Source organism: Pectinophora gossypiella, chromosome 25 (genome assembly GCF_024362695.1).
Source record: "Pectinophora gossypiella chromosome 25, ilPecGoss1.1, whole genome shotgun sequence".
In the NCBI taxonomy this organism is placed as follows: domain Eukaryota; kingdom Metazoa; phylum Arthropoda; class Insecta; order Lepidoptera; family Gelechiidae; genus Pectinophora; species Pectinophora gossypiella.
The window spans coordinates 9756182-9768566 of NC_065428.1; the positions used below are offsets into that span (position 1 = coordinate 9756182).

Sequence of the window (12385 nt, forward strand, 5' to 3'; positions counted from 1 at the left end):
TCCGTTTTTCACAGGGTTCGCTTACCTAACCTAAAGATTTGCCAGGTCCGATTTTTTACAGAAGCGACTGCCTGTCTGACCTTCCAACCCGTGAAGGGAAAACTAGCCTAATACAGGTTAGGTCACATACCTCCGAAAATGCACTTCTCGAGAATGTGGGTTTCCTCACGATGTTTTCCTTCACCGCTGAGCACGTGATAATTATTTATGATCCCAACATGAATTCGAAAAAAAATCGACAATCATTGGTTTAAGCCTGTGCTGGATTCGAACCTGCGACCTCAAAGTGAGAGGCAAGCTTTCTACCAACTGAGCTACCACGGCACTTTTATTGTCTGACATAAGTGATTATGATTATTATTTTACACACGACTTTTCTCTTCAAACGGCCGCCGTGGTCCAGTGGTTGAGCGTTGTGCTCACGATCCGCGAAGGTCCCCGGTTCGAATCCCCGTGGGGACATATCACAAAAATCACTTTGTGATCCCTAGTTTGGTTAGCACATTACAGGCTGATCACCTGATTGTTCAAAAAAGTAAGATGATCCGTGCTTCGGAAGGCACGTTAAGCCGTTGGTCCCGGTTACTACTTACTGATGTAAGTAAGTAGTCGTTACATGAGCCATGACAGGGGCCTGCTGTGGCTCAATAGTAACCCTGACACCAGGGTTGATGAGGTTGGTACTTCACCTCACAACCCACACGATATAAGAAGAACGACTTTTCTTACCATCTGTACGTCTCTCCCTCCTCTAAGTAGTAAGACTAAACTTCGCTCGTTTGTGGTTTACAATATCGGTATGAATTCATGGAATCCATCACATCATACATATTACTTTACATCGACCAGTAAACATAGGAGTCGCTGTTGGCAAAGAACTTATATTACTTATGCAATGTTAGTAAAATCGTAACGAAAACTTTGAGGGATGATTCAGAATTGGTATCAAGCGGAATTTTCCGCCGCTTTTTTTTGACGTGACAAGAAACAAGAAACAAGAAACATTTATTGAGAAGCTAGGTACATACATGCAGGTGTCAAACATTATAAAATTGTCTCAACAGCATGTCCATGTCGGACGTACAATATTACAAATAATGTCAGTATTGAGCATCAAGGAATTAAGTAAGTACCTAATAATTACTTTAATTACTTTCTTAATTTTTCTTAATTTTTTCTTTTTTTTAGTGACTTATTGTAGATTTGCCGCAGATGGCATTAAGTACTTGGCGAGACAAATGGGGAGCACTGAAGGCACTCACCCGGTACAACGTTTAAGACAACAGGCCTGAGGGGGCCCAGTTGGGCGCGAACCTCGACTCAGGGCGTCGTCTGAGAGGAAAAATATTTGAAAGAATTAAAAATATTTCCTCTCAGACAACGCCCTGAGTCGAGGTTCCGCCGCAAAAGTATCGAATGGAAAGGAACCGAAATATTTTGAAAACTTTTTTTTTCATACTTCATAAAGATCATTTACACACTAATACTTAAAGTGTACGTCTATTCAAAAACTGGTCCAATATATGTTTTTTTTTCTTTTATTCTTTCTATAATATCATAGGCATTAAGTACCTACGTATTTTCTTTGAATTAAAGTTCAGTAATAACATGGTTCGAGTATTATTTGTGAAAGTAATAAAGTAGGTAGGTACTCAACTAAAACGTATTTCAAAAATATATTTTTCTAAGTTTCTATTATTTAGACAGAGCTTAGAATCTAAATCTTTTTAGGTACTTATTATGGTCCTTAATCGCTATTCCATTAAGAAGAATTTTCGAAACAAATGTATACTCATTTGTTTATGTAAATACTATTAAACAGAACGACTATTATTGATTATATTTCTACAAGATAACATTTTACAATCGTCTCAATGGGCGGAAAAATTAGATCTGTCAAAATACGTATGCTAGTGTTGTGACGTTTATGAACATAGTGATGTATCACGTCGATATCATGTCGATATTAGGTCGACCGATTCTTTCTTCTTCTATCGTGCGTGTGAGGTGGATTATCAACCTCAGCAACCCTGGTGTCAGGGTTATTATTGAACCGCCAAAAGCCCCTGACATGGCTCATGCAACAATTACTCACTTATATCAGTAGGTAGTAACCGGGACCAAGAGCTTAGCGTGCCTTTCTAAGCACGGATCATCTTACTTTCGGACAATTAGGTGATCAGCCTGTAATGTAAAACCAAATTGGGGATCACAAAGTGATTTTTATGATATGCCCCCACCGGGTTTCTTTTGTATCTAACTATACTTATGAAGATTTGGTTCCGAAAACACTCACTACTTAGTTTAATAAGTCTTTTTGTAATTATTTCTTTTTATTTTGGTGCAATAAAGTGTATTTGTATTGTATTGTTTTGTATTGTACTTTAACTAAACCATTGCCCGCTTTAGTGTCTGTTTGTCCAGTAAGTATATGACGTTAGAAAAACTAAAAAACTGCACATTTTTTACAGAGTGTTAGTGATCCCGTAACGGAAACTTTGGCGAACGTTATCAACCCTGATTCTGAGTTGGTATCAACTGGAATTTCCTGTCGGAAAATTCATGAAAATGTTGGAGGTTTTATTTAATTAAGTATTTCGAGCTCCATAGTGTGATTTAAGCTGCATACAATCGAAATTTCAAATAAATATAACGAATTATTAAAAACCATTACTACCACCACTTTTCATGGTATATGATTTAAAATGCAACCCAAAAACTTAACATTTCCGACAAGAAAAACAAGTTTTTAGTACCTACACTTATGTAGTTCTTAATTATTTCGTTATGGTGTCCTAACACCGTACCTACCTAAATAAATTCTATCCGCAATCAGAAACTAAATCTCAAAACCTAACATCAACTGCAAAAGCAAATAAAACACACTTAAGGTTCCCCATACAATGTGCAGAACCCACTAGAACCCGTGGAACCCCATTTTATTTGTAAAAGTGAGTGGCGAACCTTGTCCGCACTTTCCGCGGAGTCGGAAACTCTATATTGTTGCAATTAAAGTGGATTTCTACGAATGCGAGGTTCAGTTTGAATTTTAATAAATTTTATCCACACTGTAGGTGCCTAAAGTTATAATATTACTGCTCTCAGGTGGGGAGGTACTCGTCGTAATCAAACAATTCAGCAATTCTCTTGAATAATGTTATATTTTCATAAACAATGTCTAACTCTCCAACGCTTCATAGCAGATTATCGCAACCGAACAAAATTCCCGCCACCGCCTTTTAAAAAGGCGGGAAAACGTTCCCGTTCGAAGAAGAAGAAATCAAAAATAATAACAAAAGAAATAATATGCCAGTTCCAAATTAAAAATAATAAAGTCGTGACACAGATTCACGACTTTTTCCGTCCGTTATTAAGTTATATAATCTAATAATAATTAAATAATAAAATAAACATTACGAACCCTAACACTAATACATTTACCATTACATTCCACATAGCTACAAATGTGCACCAATGAATTATTTATTAATTTATTTTAAGTGCAGTTTTCACTAACACAGCTAACTCGACTATTATAGACGGCGATACGGCCTACCACCTATCGCGTTTGTCTAACAGAAATCTCGGTGAAAATTATGGTAGACAGAGCTACATCCATCGCAAAATGAACTAAGTACCGAGTTTTCTGCTAGACCAACGTAGTAGGTCGTGAGCCGTATCGCCGTCTATACTTATCACGTTTAAGAATAAAATTAAATCATTTGTCCATAAAATACAGCTTCAACATTCTGCCGAAAATATTCTCATCTTCTAATTTAATTTGTTATCTTACCTCTTACTCTTCATACGCAATACCTATGTTACTTTAACTAATTTAATAATCTTATGTGAACAGCCTCCGTGGTCTAGTGGTTAGAGCGTTAGGTTCACGATCTGGAGGTCCGGATTCGATTCCCGATGGGGACATTGTCGAAATCACTTTGTGAGACTGTCCTTTGTTTGATAAGGACTATTCAGGCTTGAATCACCTGATTGCTCTTTTTAGAGATAAGGTTTAAATTCATTATTTTGTTCACTATTCTATTCTGTGTACCTACCTAATTAATTATAAAATAAATTATTTTCTTTCTCTTTTTTCTTCTTTCTTTCTTCTATTAAAGATAAAATTAAAGATTAAAGATAAACGTGAATTTATGTTATATTTTATGTAAAAGGATTATATTCTTGATAATATGATGTACTCGTAAACAACTTTAACTTCATTAGCTGGACTCTACCGTCAGCAAACAAAGACGAAGCTGACGACTGTAGCTGACCATTGACGGGTCAGCTGACTATCAGCTGATCAGGTTCAGCTAACGAACAAACATTTGTGCTCTGTATCGACACGAAATCTATTGCACCTTTATTGCACAAGCACAGTCAGCAAAGAAATTCAATGTAGTATATATTACAAGTTATTTAATAATTAGAGAAACCTTAATCATTAATCTTATAATAAGCTTTTTTACATAAAGTAAGCTTCTCATGAGCTTTAAATTTATTTTCTGAGAAATTCAAAATATTAACTGGTAGTTTATTGTAAAAACGTATACCAAAAAAGATACATTTTATTTATTTAATTTAATTTTATAAAAAAATATCTAGAAAACATATATTTCTAAAAAAATATATTTTTTCAATTGTTGTATGGCAAACCATCAAAGTAATACCTAGTAACTAAGTAAACCTTACAACTTCACAAGACTAAATAAATACATCTTTTAAAAAAATAAGGTAAGCTGCTTCGCGGGTAAGGCAAAGGGAACTATGCCCATACAGCCATGTCTTACGTATTGTTTTTTCTTGATGATTAATGAAATGATGAAAGGTGATAACGATGAATGATAAAACCTAAGCCCCCACCCGCGAAGCAGACTCCTACTCCGAACCCCAAACGAATTAACTCAAAAGTCCGCATAAACTTACGAGTTATGAAACGGCTTGTTGGCACGAAGCGAAAATAGATAGAAACACTTGGTTATTGAATATTCGGATATAATAACAATGTCGCGAATGTTTTTCGACTAACTTAATGCGATCATTAACCACAAAACACCACTTCGTATTAATTATTTAGATTATTCAATGAAGAAAGCAACTGTCCCGTTCCCGTTCCCGCCAAAAAGTCAAGAATGCTTCCTTTCTGACATTAAATCCTCTTTAAATATTTTCTTTTTTTTGTTGATTGTTTTGCAGCCAGTACCGTAACTAGCCCGACAAAGCGTCTGAGAGAGCCATTCGTACCCTCCTTTCCTCTCCTCTCCTCTCCTTTGAATTCTAAATGCGCCTCTCAACATTTCACTCCTACTTGCAAGCACTTTTGAGCACTAATTTATGGAACAATTTAATTTTTAATACCTATTGCATTTTCGAATTAAGTTTTTAAAAGAGTGCTTATTACCCGCCTTCGATAGGAGAGAGATTTTACCTTATAGGTTAAAGCGACAAAAAATATATATTAAAGTGGGAAAATGCATACATACACATACATACATAAACTCACGCCTATTTCCCACCTGGGTAAGCAGAGATTAGAATTCCATTTGCTTCGATACTGACACACTTCTCTTGCTTCCTCCACATTCATCAATCGCTTCATACACGCACGCCGGTTCAGAGTAGATCGTACTAAACCTTTTCTAACGACATCTCCAATTTAGTCAATGTAAGTCTTTCTAGATAAATGCGGTTTGTCATTAAAAGAAATACTTAAAGGAATTTTAGTTTAATAAATAGAATATAATAACTTTATTCCAAGAACAGTGAAGGTAACAAAAGTACTTATATAAATTATGACTAGTAGCTAACACTGCGCAGGGAAATGGGACTGACTCAGCATATTGTTGCTAAGAGTATGGTACGAGTATCCACTCTCACCAGCACTGATATTCTGCCAGTACCGAAGTTACGCTTTTGGCGGCGAGGTTGTGCTGCTGCCAAAGGATGTTTTCGGGGCACCGAACTGAGCATAGTACCCCGCTAGCCACATGTTGGTAGTGTGACTAGGGATCGACGATCCAACGGTGTTATGTCGGAAGTTGTATATATGCGTCTTGCTGTGTAAACTTCGATATCGCGTTTCACGACTGCTTGAAGCCTGCGTTATTGAACGTGGCGCCATCTGTTGCATGTGGGCGGAACTAACTGGTTTTAATACTCAACATACAACAACAACATAAACAGCCTATACACATCCTACTGCTGGGCTCAAGCCTCCCCTCAGCATACTCCACCACGCTGCGCCACTGGTCGGTGGAGGTGTTTGAGCTAATAGCCCGAGTCCAACGGCTTAGCGTGCCTTCCGAATCACGGAATCATCTTACTTTTTCGGATGATTAGGTGATATAGTAATACTCATGGTATTAAAATTGCTAGTAGGCATTATCCGTCCATTACTCCACCCCAGCTGTCCTGTTTGTTTTCGTAGCAATATTACACGAATACAAATTCTAATTATTCATTAATTCTGTGAATGCAAACAACGCCAACGAAACGCTAACAAACAGGAATGCATCCACAAAACGCAGGCACCACATGTTGGTCGCACACTAATTTCGCGGGAATTGTGGGGTCAAATCAAATTTATGCGACGCGGTCAACCGTCAAAATGTCATAATAAACATAACATAAGCTCACAATTATACCCCAATTGGGGTAGGCAGGTACATCCATCGCAAGATGAACTAAGCACCCACAGCTCACCGAGTTTTCAGCTAGACCAACGTGACAGTCTATAATGGTCGAGCTAACTGTGTTAGTGATCAGTAAGAGAAATCAGTAACTCATTGGTGCAAGTCAGGTATCGAGGTTCGAACCGGCATAAGCTCACGACTATACCCCAATTGGGGTAGTCAGAGGTACGTCCATCGGAAGTTGAACTAAGCACCCACACCTCACCGAGCTTTCTGTTAGACCAACGTGATAGGTGATCCGTATCGCCGTCTATAATGGTTGAGCCAACTGTGTTAGTGATAACTGCATTTATGATAAATCAGTAACTCATTGGTGCAAGTCAGGTGTCGAGGTTCAAACTGGCATAAGCTCACGACTATACCCCAATTGGGGTAGGCAGATACATCCATTGTAAGATGAACTAAGCACCCACAGCTCACCGAGTTTTCAGCTAGACCAACGTGTTAGGTGAGCCGTATCGCCGTCTATAATGGTCGAGCCGACTGTGTTAGTGAAAACTGCACTTAAGATAAATCAGTAACTCATTGGTCCAAGTCAGGTATCGAGGTTCGAACCGGCTCTCCCTGTTTGAGGAGCAACGTGCTCCGAGCAAGCCGGTAAACCTTTTTTTTGACGTGACTTATTGTAGATTTGCCGCAGATGGCATTAACTACTTGGCCAGACAAATGGGGACCGCTGAAGGCTCTCACCCGGTACAACGTTTAAGACAACATGCCTGAGAGTGCCCAGTTCAGCTCAGGGTGTCGTCTGGGCCAGTGAACCACAGCACCATAGTGACTATCTTTAAGTACATTTTAGAAACCTTAAAAGAAACTTAAGTATTTTATACTTTTTTAAAACTTAAGTAACAAGAACTTAAAATATTTAATAATTAAGTCCTAAGTTCATTTTAGCATCTTTATTAAATATACTTATAATATCTTCATCTCTCTAAGCATTGTCCCGTTTTTCACAGGGTCCGCTTACTAAACCTGCAGATTTGACAGGACTGGTTTTTTACAGAAACGACTGCCTGACTTAGCTCCATAGAAATGCCATAGTAATTTCGTATTTTGACGTTAAGTGAAAAAAAGTAACTGATTTCACTAGTTGAAAACTAGCCTATTACTGATGATGATCGACTTAAGCCTCTGTAATGTATACAATTAAACGTCGTTGATATCTTGTATTTTATTGGAAAACAAAAACATATTCATGTAACATCTGTAACAAGACACAAAACCATAGAAAGATATCATACCCCCAATTTTCAGCCTATAATCTAGGATTGTGTCCCTGATAAGTCATATATTCAGACAAAGAGATGGAGTCCCGGGAAAATGGATTTAATCAGAATTACAGCTCACAGGGCAAATCTAATTTCGGAAACCCGGAGCGACTTCCACAAAATGCGGTTTACCGAGTAAACGGTTTAGGGAGGGGAGTCAGTATCATACTGTGTAAGTCGATATATGCACAACACGAGCTCACGACTATAACAGGGTAGTCAGAGGTTCCATCGCAACATGAACTAAGTACCCCCACCTCACCGAGCTTTCGGTTAGACCAGGTGGTGAAGGTCGAGCCAACTGTATTAGTGAAAATTGCACTTAAGCATAGAATAAGGAGTAATACTTCGTATAGAACGGCAACTCTCCGCTCCCCACCAGCGTCTGAGCTAGGGTTTACCTCACCCCCCCTCGAACATAGTTTAGACTTAAATCGTATGGTGTCAGACGTCACACACACAGATGCGCGTGTACGATAATGTCAATGTGTAGTGTCTGTGTAAAATGAGGTTGTTTGTATGAAGTGTCCGGGATGTGACTTAAGGTAAATTTCGGAGGTATTCTCGGGAATGTGGGTCTCCTCACGATGTTTTCCTTCACCGCTGAGCATGTGATAATCATATAAGATCCAAACATGAATTCCAAAATCATTGGTTTACGCCCGTGCTAGGATACTAACATGCAAACTCACAGTGAGAAGCGGGTCGCACCTTTCCCTCAAAAATGTGCGAAGGGAGCGATAGTTGGCTTTCGCGTCAACTCGTGATCGGGTGCTGCGTATGTGGACAGGCCTGCTTCTGTAAGGGAGCTCATAAAACACTGTTTCTGTGATAAAGTCACATAAACTCTTTATTTTTCACTTTCCTTCCATCGACTGTAATTGGAATACCATAGTATTTAAGTTTATAAATTATGTAATACAAACTAGATTAAAAAAAAAAGAAAGGAAAACATGAAACAGTAGGACTAGAGCCCTGTGCTGGGAGGTTTTCTGGCCACGTCTTTCCCTCAGCGTTACAGATTCCGATGTGGTAGTAGTTTTTCAGCTAGTTACATAATATGTAATTTAATTTTTGACGTTCAAAAAGCGCTAACTTTGTAAGCCAATTTTGAAAAATCAATATTTTAGAATTATGAATTTTTGAATTTAAAGTGTTCTTCCAACTGGGGTACCACGGCTTTTAATATATCGACTACTTAATAATATTTATCGATAACAAACAATAGTGTGTACACCACTAGTGCGAATGTAAAGAGCCAGCTACAGCAGGCGTCGGTTAGGAATTTGACTTGTAGTAAACCTAATATTACGCCGTGGAGCCTCGGATACTGATTCAAGAGCCATGCAGACGGGGCTTGGTTAAGTACTTCATAAAATTAAATAGTTCTTTATTCAAAAAACTCACAATAATTGCCTGCTTGACAGATTTCGGATGAGTATTTAAAAAATATTAAAGTTTTTGTTTTCTCGAAAAAGCTTTACATACATACAACACATAAACTCACGCTCATTTCCCACCAGGGTAAGCAGATACTATAGAAGTCCATTACAAATACATTACATTGTATTTGTGGTGGCCAAATATGTGCGGAGAAATATGTCGGAGTTTATTGTCGCGCCTTGGCAGTCTGACAGGAGAGGATGTCAACTTGTAACCCCAATACATAGGCTGGAACACACTGCTCACTCATTGCGTGTTATGGGGCCGCGCATCTACAATAAGTTACCGAAGGATCTGAAGGATGTACCTACTGATGCAAGTTTCATTGGCAAATTAAAAGTGCTACTCACACAAAAAGCTTACTATAACGTTAAGGAGTTCATTGATGAATGAATAGTGAAGTGTTCTGATCTAGTTCTTATTAAATATTAACTACTTATTGTTACACAAAATATCTTGAATTAACCGCTCGCTTGCCCGCCCGGCCTTCGACCTGCGCGCTACTTTGCCCCGTTTGCCGACCGCCGTGAATCAACTTTGCCCGTTCGTTTTCGCTACTTAGCGCGGTGCCGTGCGGCGTGGCTCGAGTTCGACGAAACCATTCATTGTGACTCAACTTGTTATTAGAACTCTGTCAAGTGTTGTTTTTTATGTTTAGAATAAACAAAGCTATTTATTTAAGTGCTTTGTTTATCGATATTTGACTACAGTGTAAAGTTATCATAGGTTGAACACAGAGCTAGTGCGTTTTTGAGCACGATTTGTGTTTGAACGATCATATTTCAAAAATTAAAGCGATAACATAGGGTTTTTTATTTTTCATTACAATATATATACTATAAACATGAGGATAGTAAATAAAAACATACACGTGTTCCTACAAAAATATTTATTTACAGCTCTTTTATTTTGCATAAAAATTTGCCGGCGCGGGCGCAAGCGTAATTGCACGTAGCCTTAAATGCACCATTAACACTTGTTAGTCAGATTTTAATATTTCTGACTCAAAATGCTTCTAATTTTAACGTCCCGGCTAGAATTTACATGATCATAACGTTAATAATCAAATACATCAAAATTGAAGATAAAACTATTACGTTAGCCGGGAAGCGCGCGCCAAAAATATACCGTCAACTTTATCGGGTTCACAAAAGGACAAATTTTATGTTTCACGCTGAAAACTTTATTTCTACAGTTTAGTAGTTTACTTACCTACCTTGATAATAATAAAAATCCAAGTTAAAATACTCACCGTAAGTATTTAAATTCTTCACAAATCGGCACAACACATAAATCACAGCACTCGCGAACCACACATTCGAAAATGTCAACTTCAACTTTGTTTTTTTTTAATTTTTTTCTAGGAATGGAATACGGTTTTATGGTTTTATTCGGTTGGAAATTTATCAAAGAAGCAGGATAGATATATATAAACACGCTAATGAACGAGGAAGACGGATATAATTCATAAAACTAGAGAAAGGTCTAGTCGAAAGCGCTTGTAGACCACTAGTCCACACGGGCAATTTAAGCACAGGTAATCTTGTAGACTAGTGGTCTACGGGGCATATTAGGTGCAGAAAGTGTGTAGACTGGTAGTTTACGGAGCAATCAAGCGGTTAAGTATATAATTTAAATTGTTTTTTTTTTATAAAATAATGATGTTCAACTAAACTTAATGTTAATAATGTATGATAGATAAATAATGACAATGTATGATAAATACAAATAAATATATGAATATGAATATATGAAATATGAATACCATTATTTTATTTATTAATTTTTTGATTCCCGATGGGGACATTGTCGAAATCACTTTGTGAGACTGTCCTTTGTTTGGTAAGGACTTTTCAGGCTTGAATCACCTGATTGTCCGAAAAAGTAAGATGATTCCGTGCGTCGGAGGGCACGTTAAGCCGTTGGTCCCGGCTATTAGCCGTAAAAACACCTCCACCAACCCGCATTGGAGCAGCGTGGTGGAGTATGCTCCATACCCCCTCCGGTTGATTGAGGGGAGGCCTGTGCCCAGCAGTGGGACGTATATAGGCTGTTTATGTTATGTTATGTTATGTTATTTATTATTATTTGAAAAGCTGTACATAATATAGAAAAAAAACATATTACTCTTCATTAATTTCAATTTTAGCGCGAAAACGATGGGTCACGTGACATTTTGCCCGGTGACGTCACATTTCAATAAGCAAGGAAACTGTCAAACAGTATAACTTGAAACCTGACAGATAGCTTTTGTTTATTTTGTGAAATGTGACGTCACACGAAGCTCAAGCATGGCCGCTCGTGTTTCGGATCTTGTAATACACAGATAAAATACCGCATTTTTATTTTGTAAAAATACAATATTTGAAAATGATCTTAATAAAAAAGACTATTGGATGATTATCGTTAAATAATAAAAGAACTATCACCTGATTGTCCAAAAGTAAGATGATCCGTGCTTCGGAAGGCACGTTAAGCCGTTGGTCCCGGTTAATACTTACTGATGTAAGTAAGTAGTTACATGAGCCATGTCAGAGGCCTTTGGCGGCTCAATAATAACCCTGACACCAGGGTTGATGAGGTTGGCAATTCACCTCACAATCCACACGATAGAAGACTAACAGAGTTGGCTCAGCCGTTATACGTAGACAGCGATACGTTGGTCTAACAGAAGGATCGGTGAAGTGTGGATTCTTAGTTCATCTTGCAATAGATGTACAGTCATGAGCTGTATCATGTACCCACTTTAGAACCCTGTCGCACTATCATATTTGACATTTAATGAGACTTACATTTCAATTTGTCAAAAAAGTTAATGTGACATGATACCAAAGTGTAGGTATACATATTAATGCTCGTGACCGTACCCACTTTAGAACCCTGTCGCACTAACATATTTGACATTTAGTGAGACTTACGGTTTCATTTGTCAAAAAAGTTAATGTGACATTGTTTCAAATTCAAATTCAAAAAATATCT

General features: G+C 37.8%; 1 long non-coding RNA gene across 1 annotated transcript in view; it reads left to right on the forward strand.

Moving 5' to 3' along the window:
* The first annotated feature begins 6895 nt into the window (after positions 1 to 6895).
* Positions 6896 to 12385, forward strand: part of LOC126378239 (uncharacterized) — a 79018-nt gene continuing 73528 nt past the window's right edge. The window contains exon 1 of the long non-coding RNA XR_007568054.1: positions 6896 to 6928. This is a non-coding gene — a long non-coding RNA (uncharacterized LOC126378239). The remainder of the gene's footprint in view (positions 6929 to 12385) is intronic.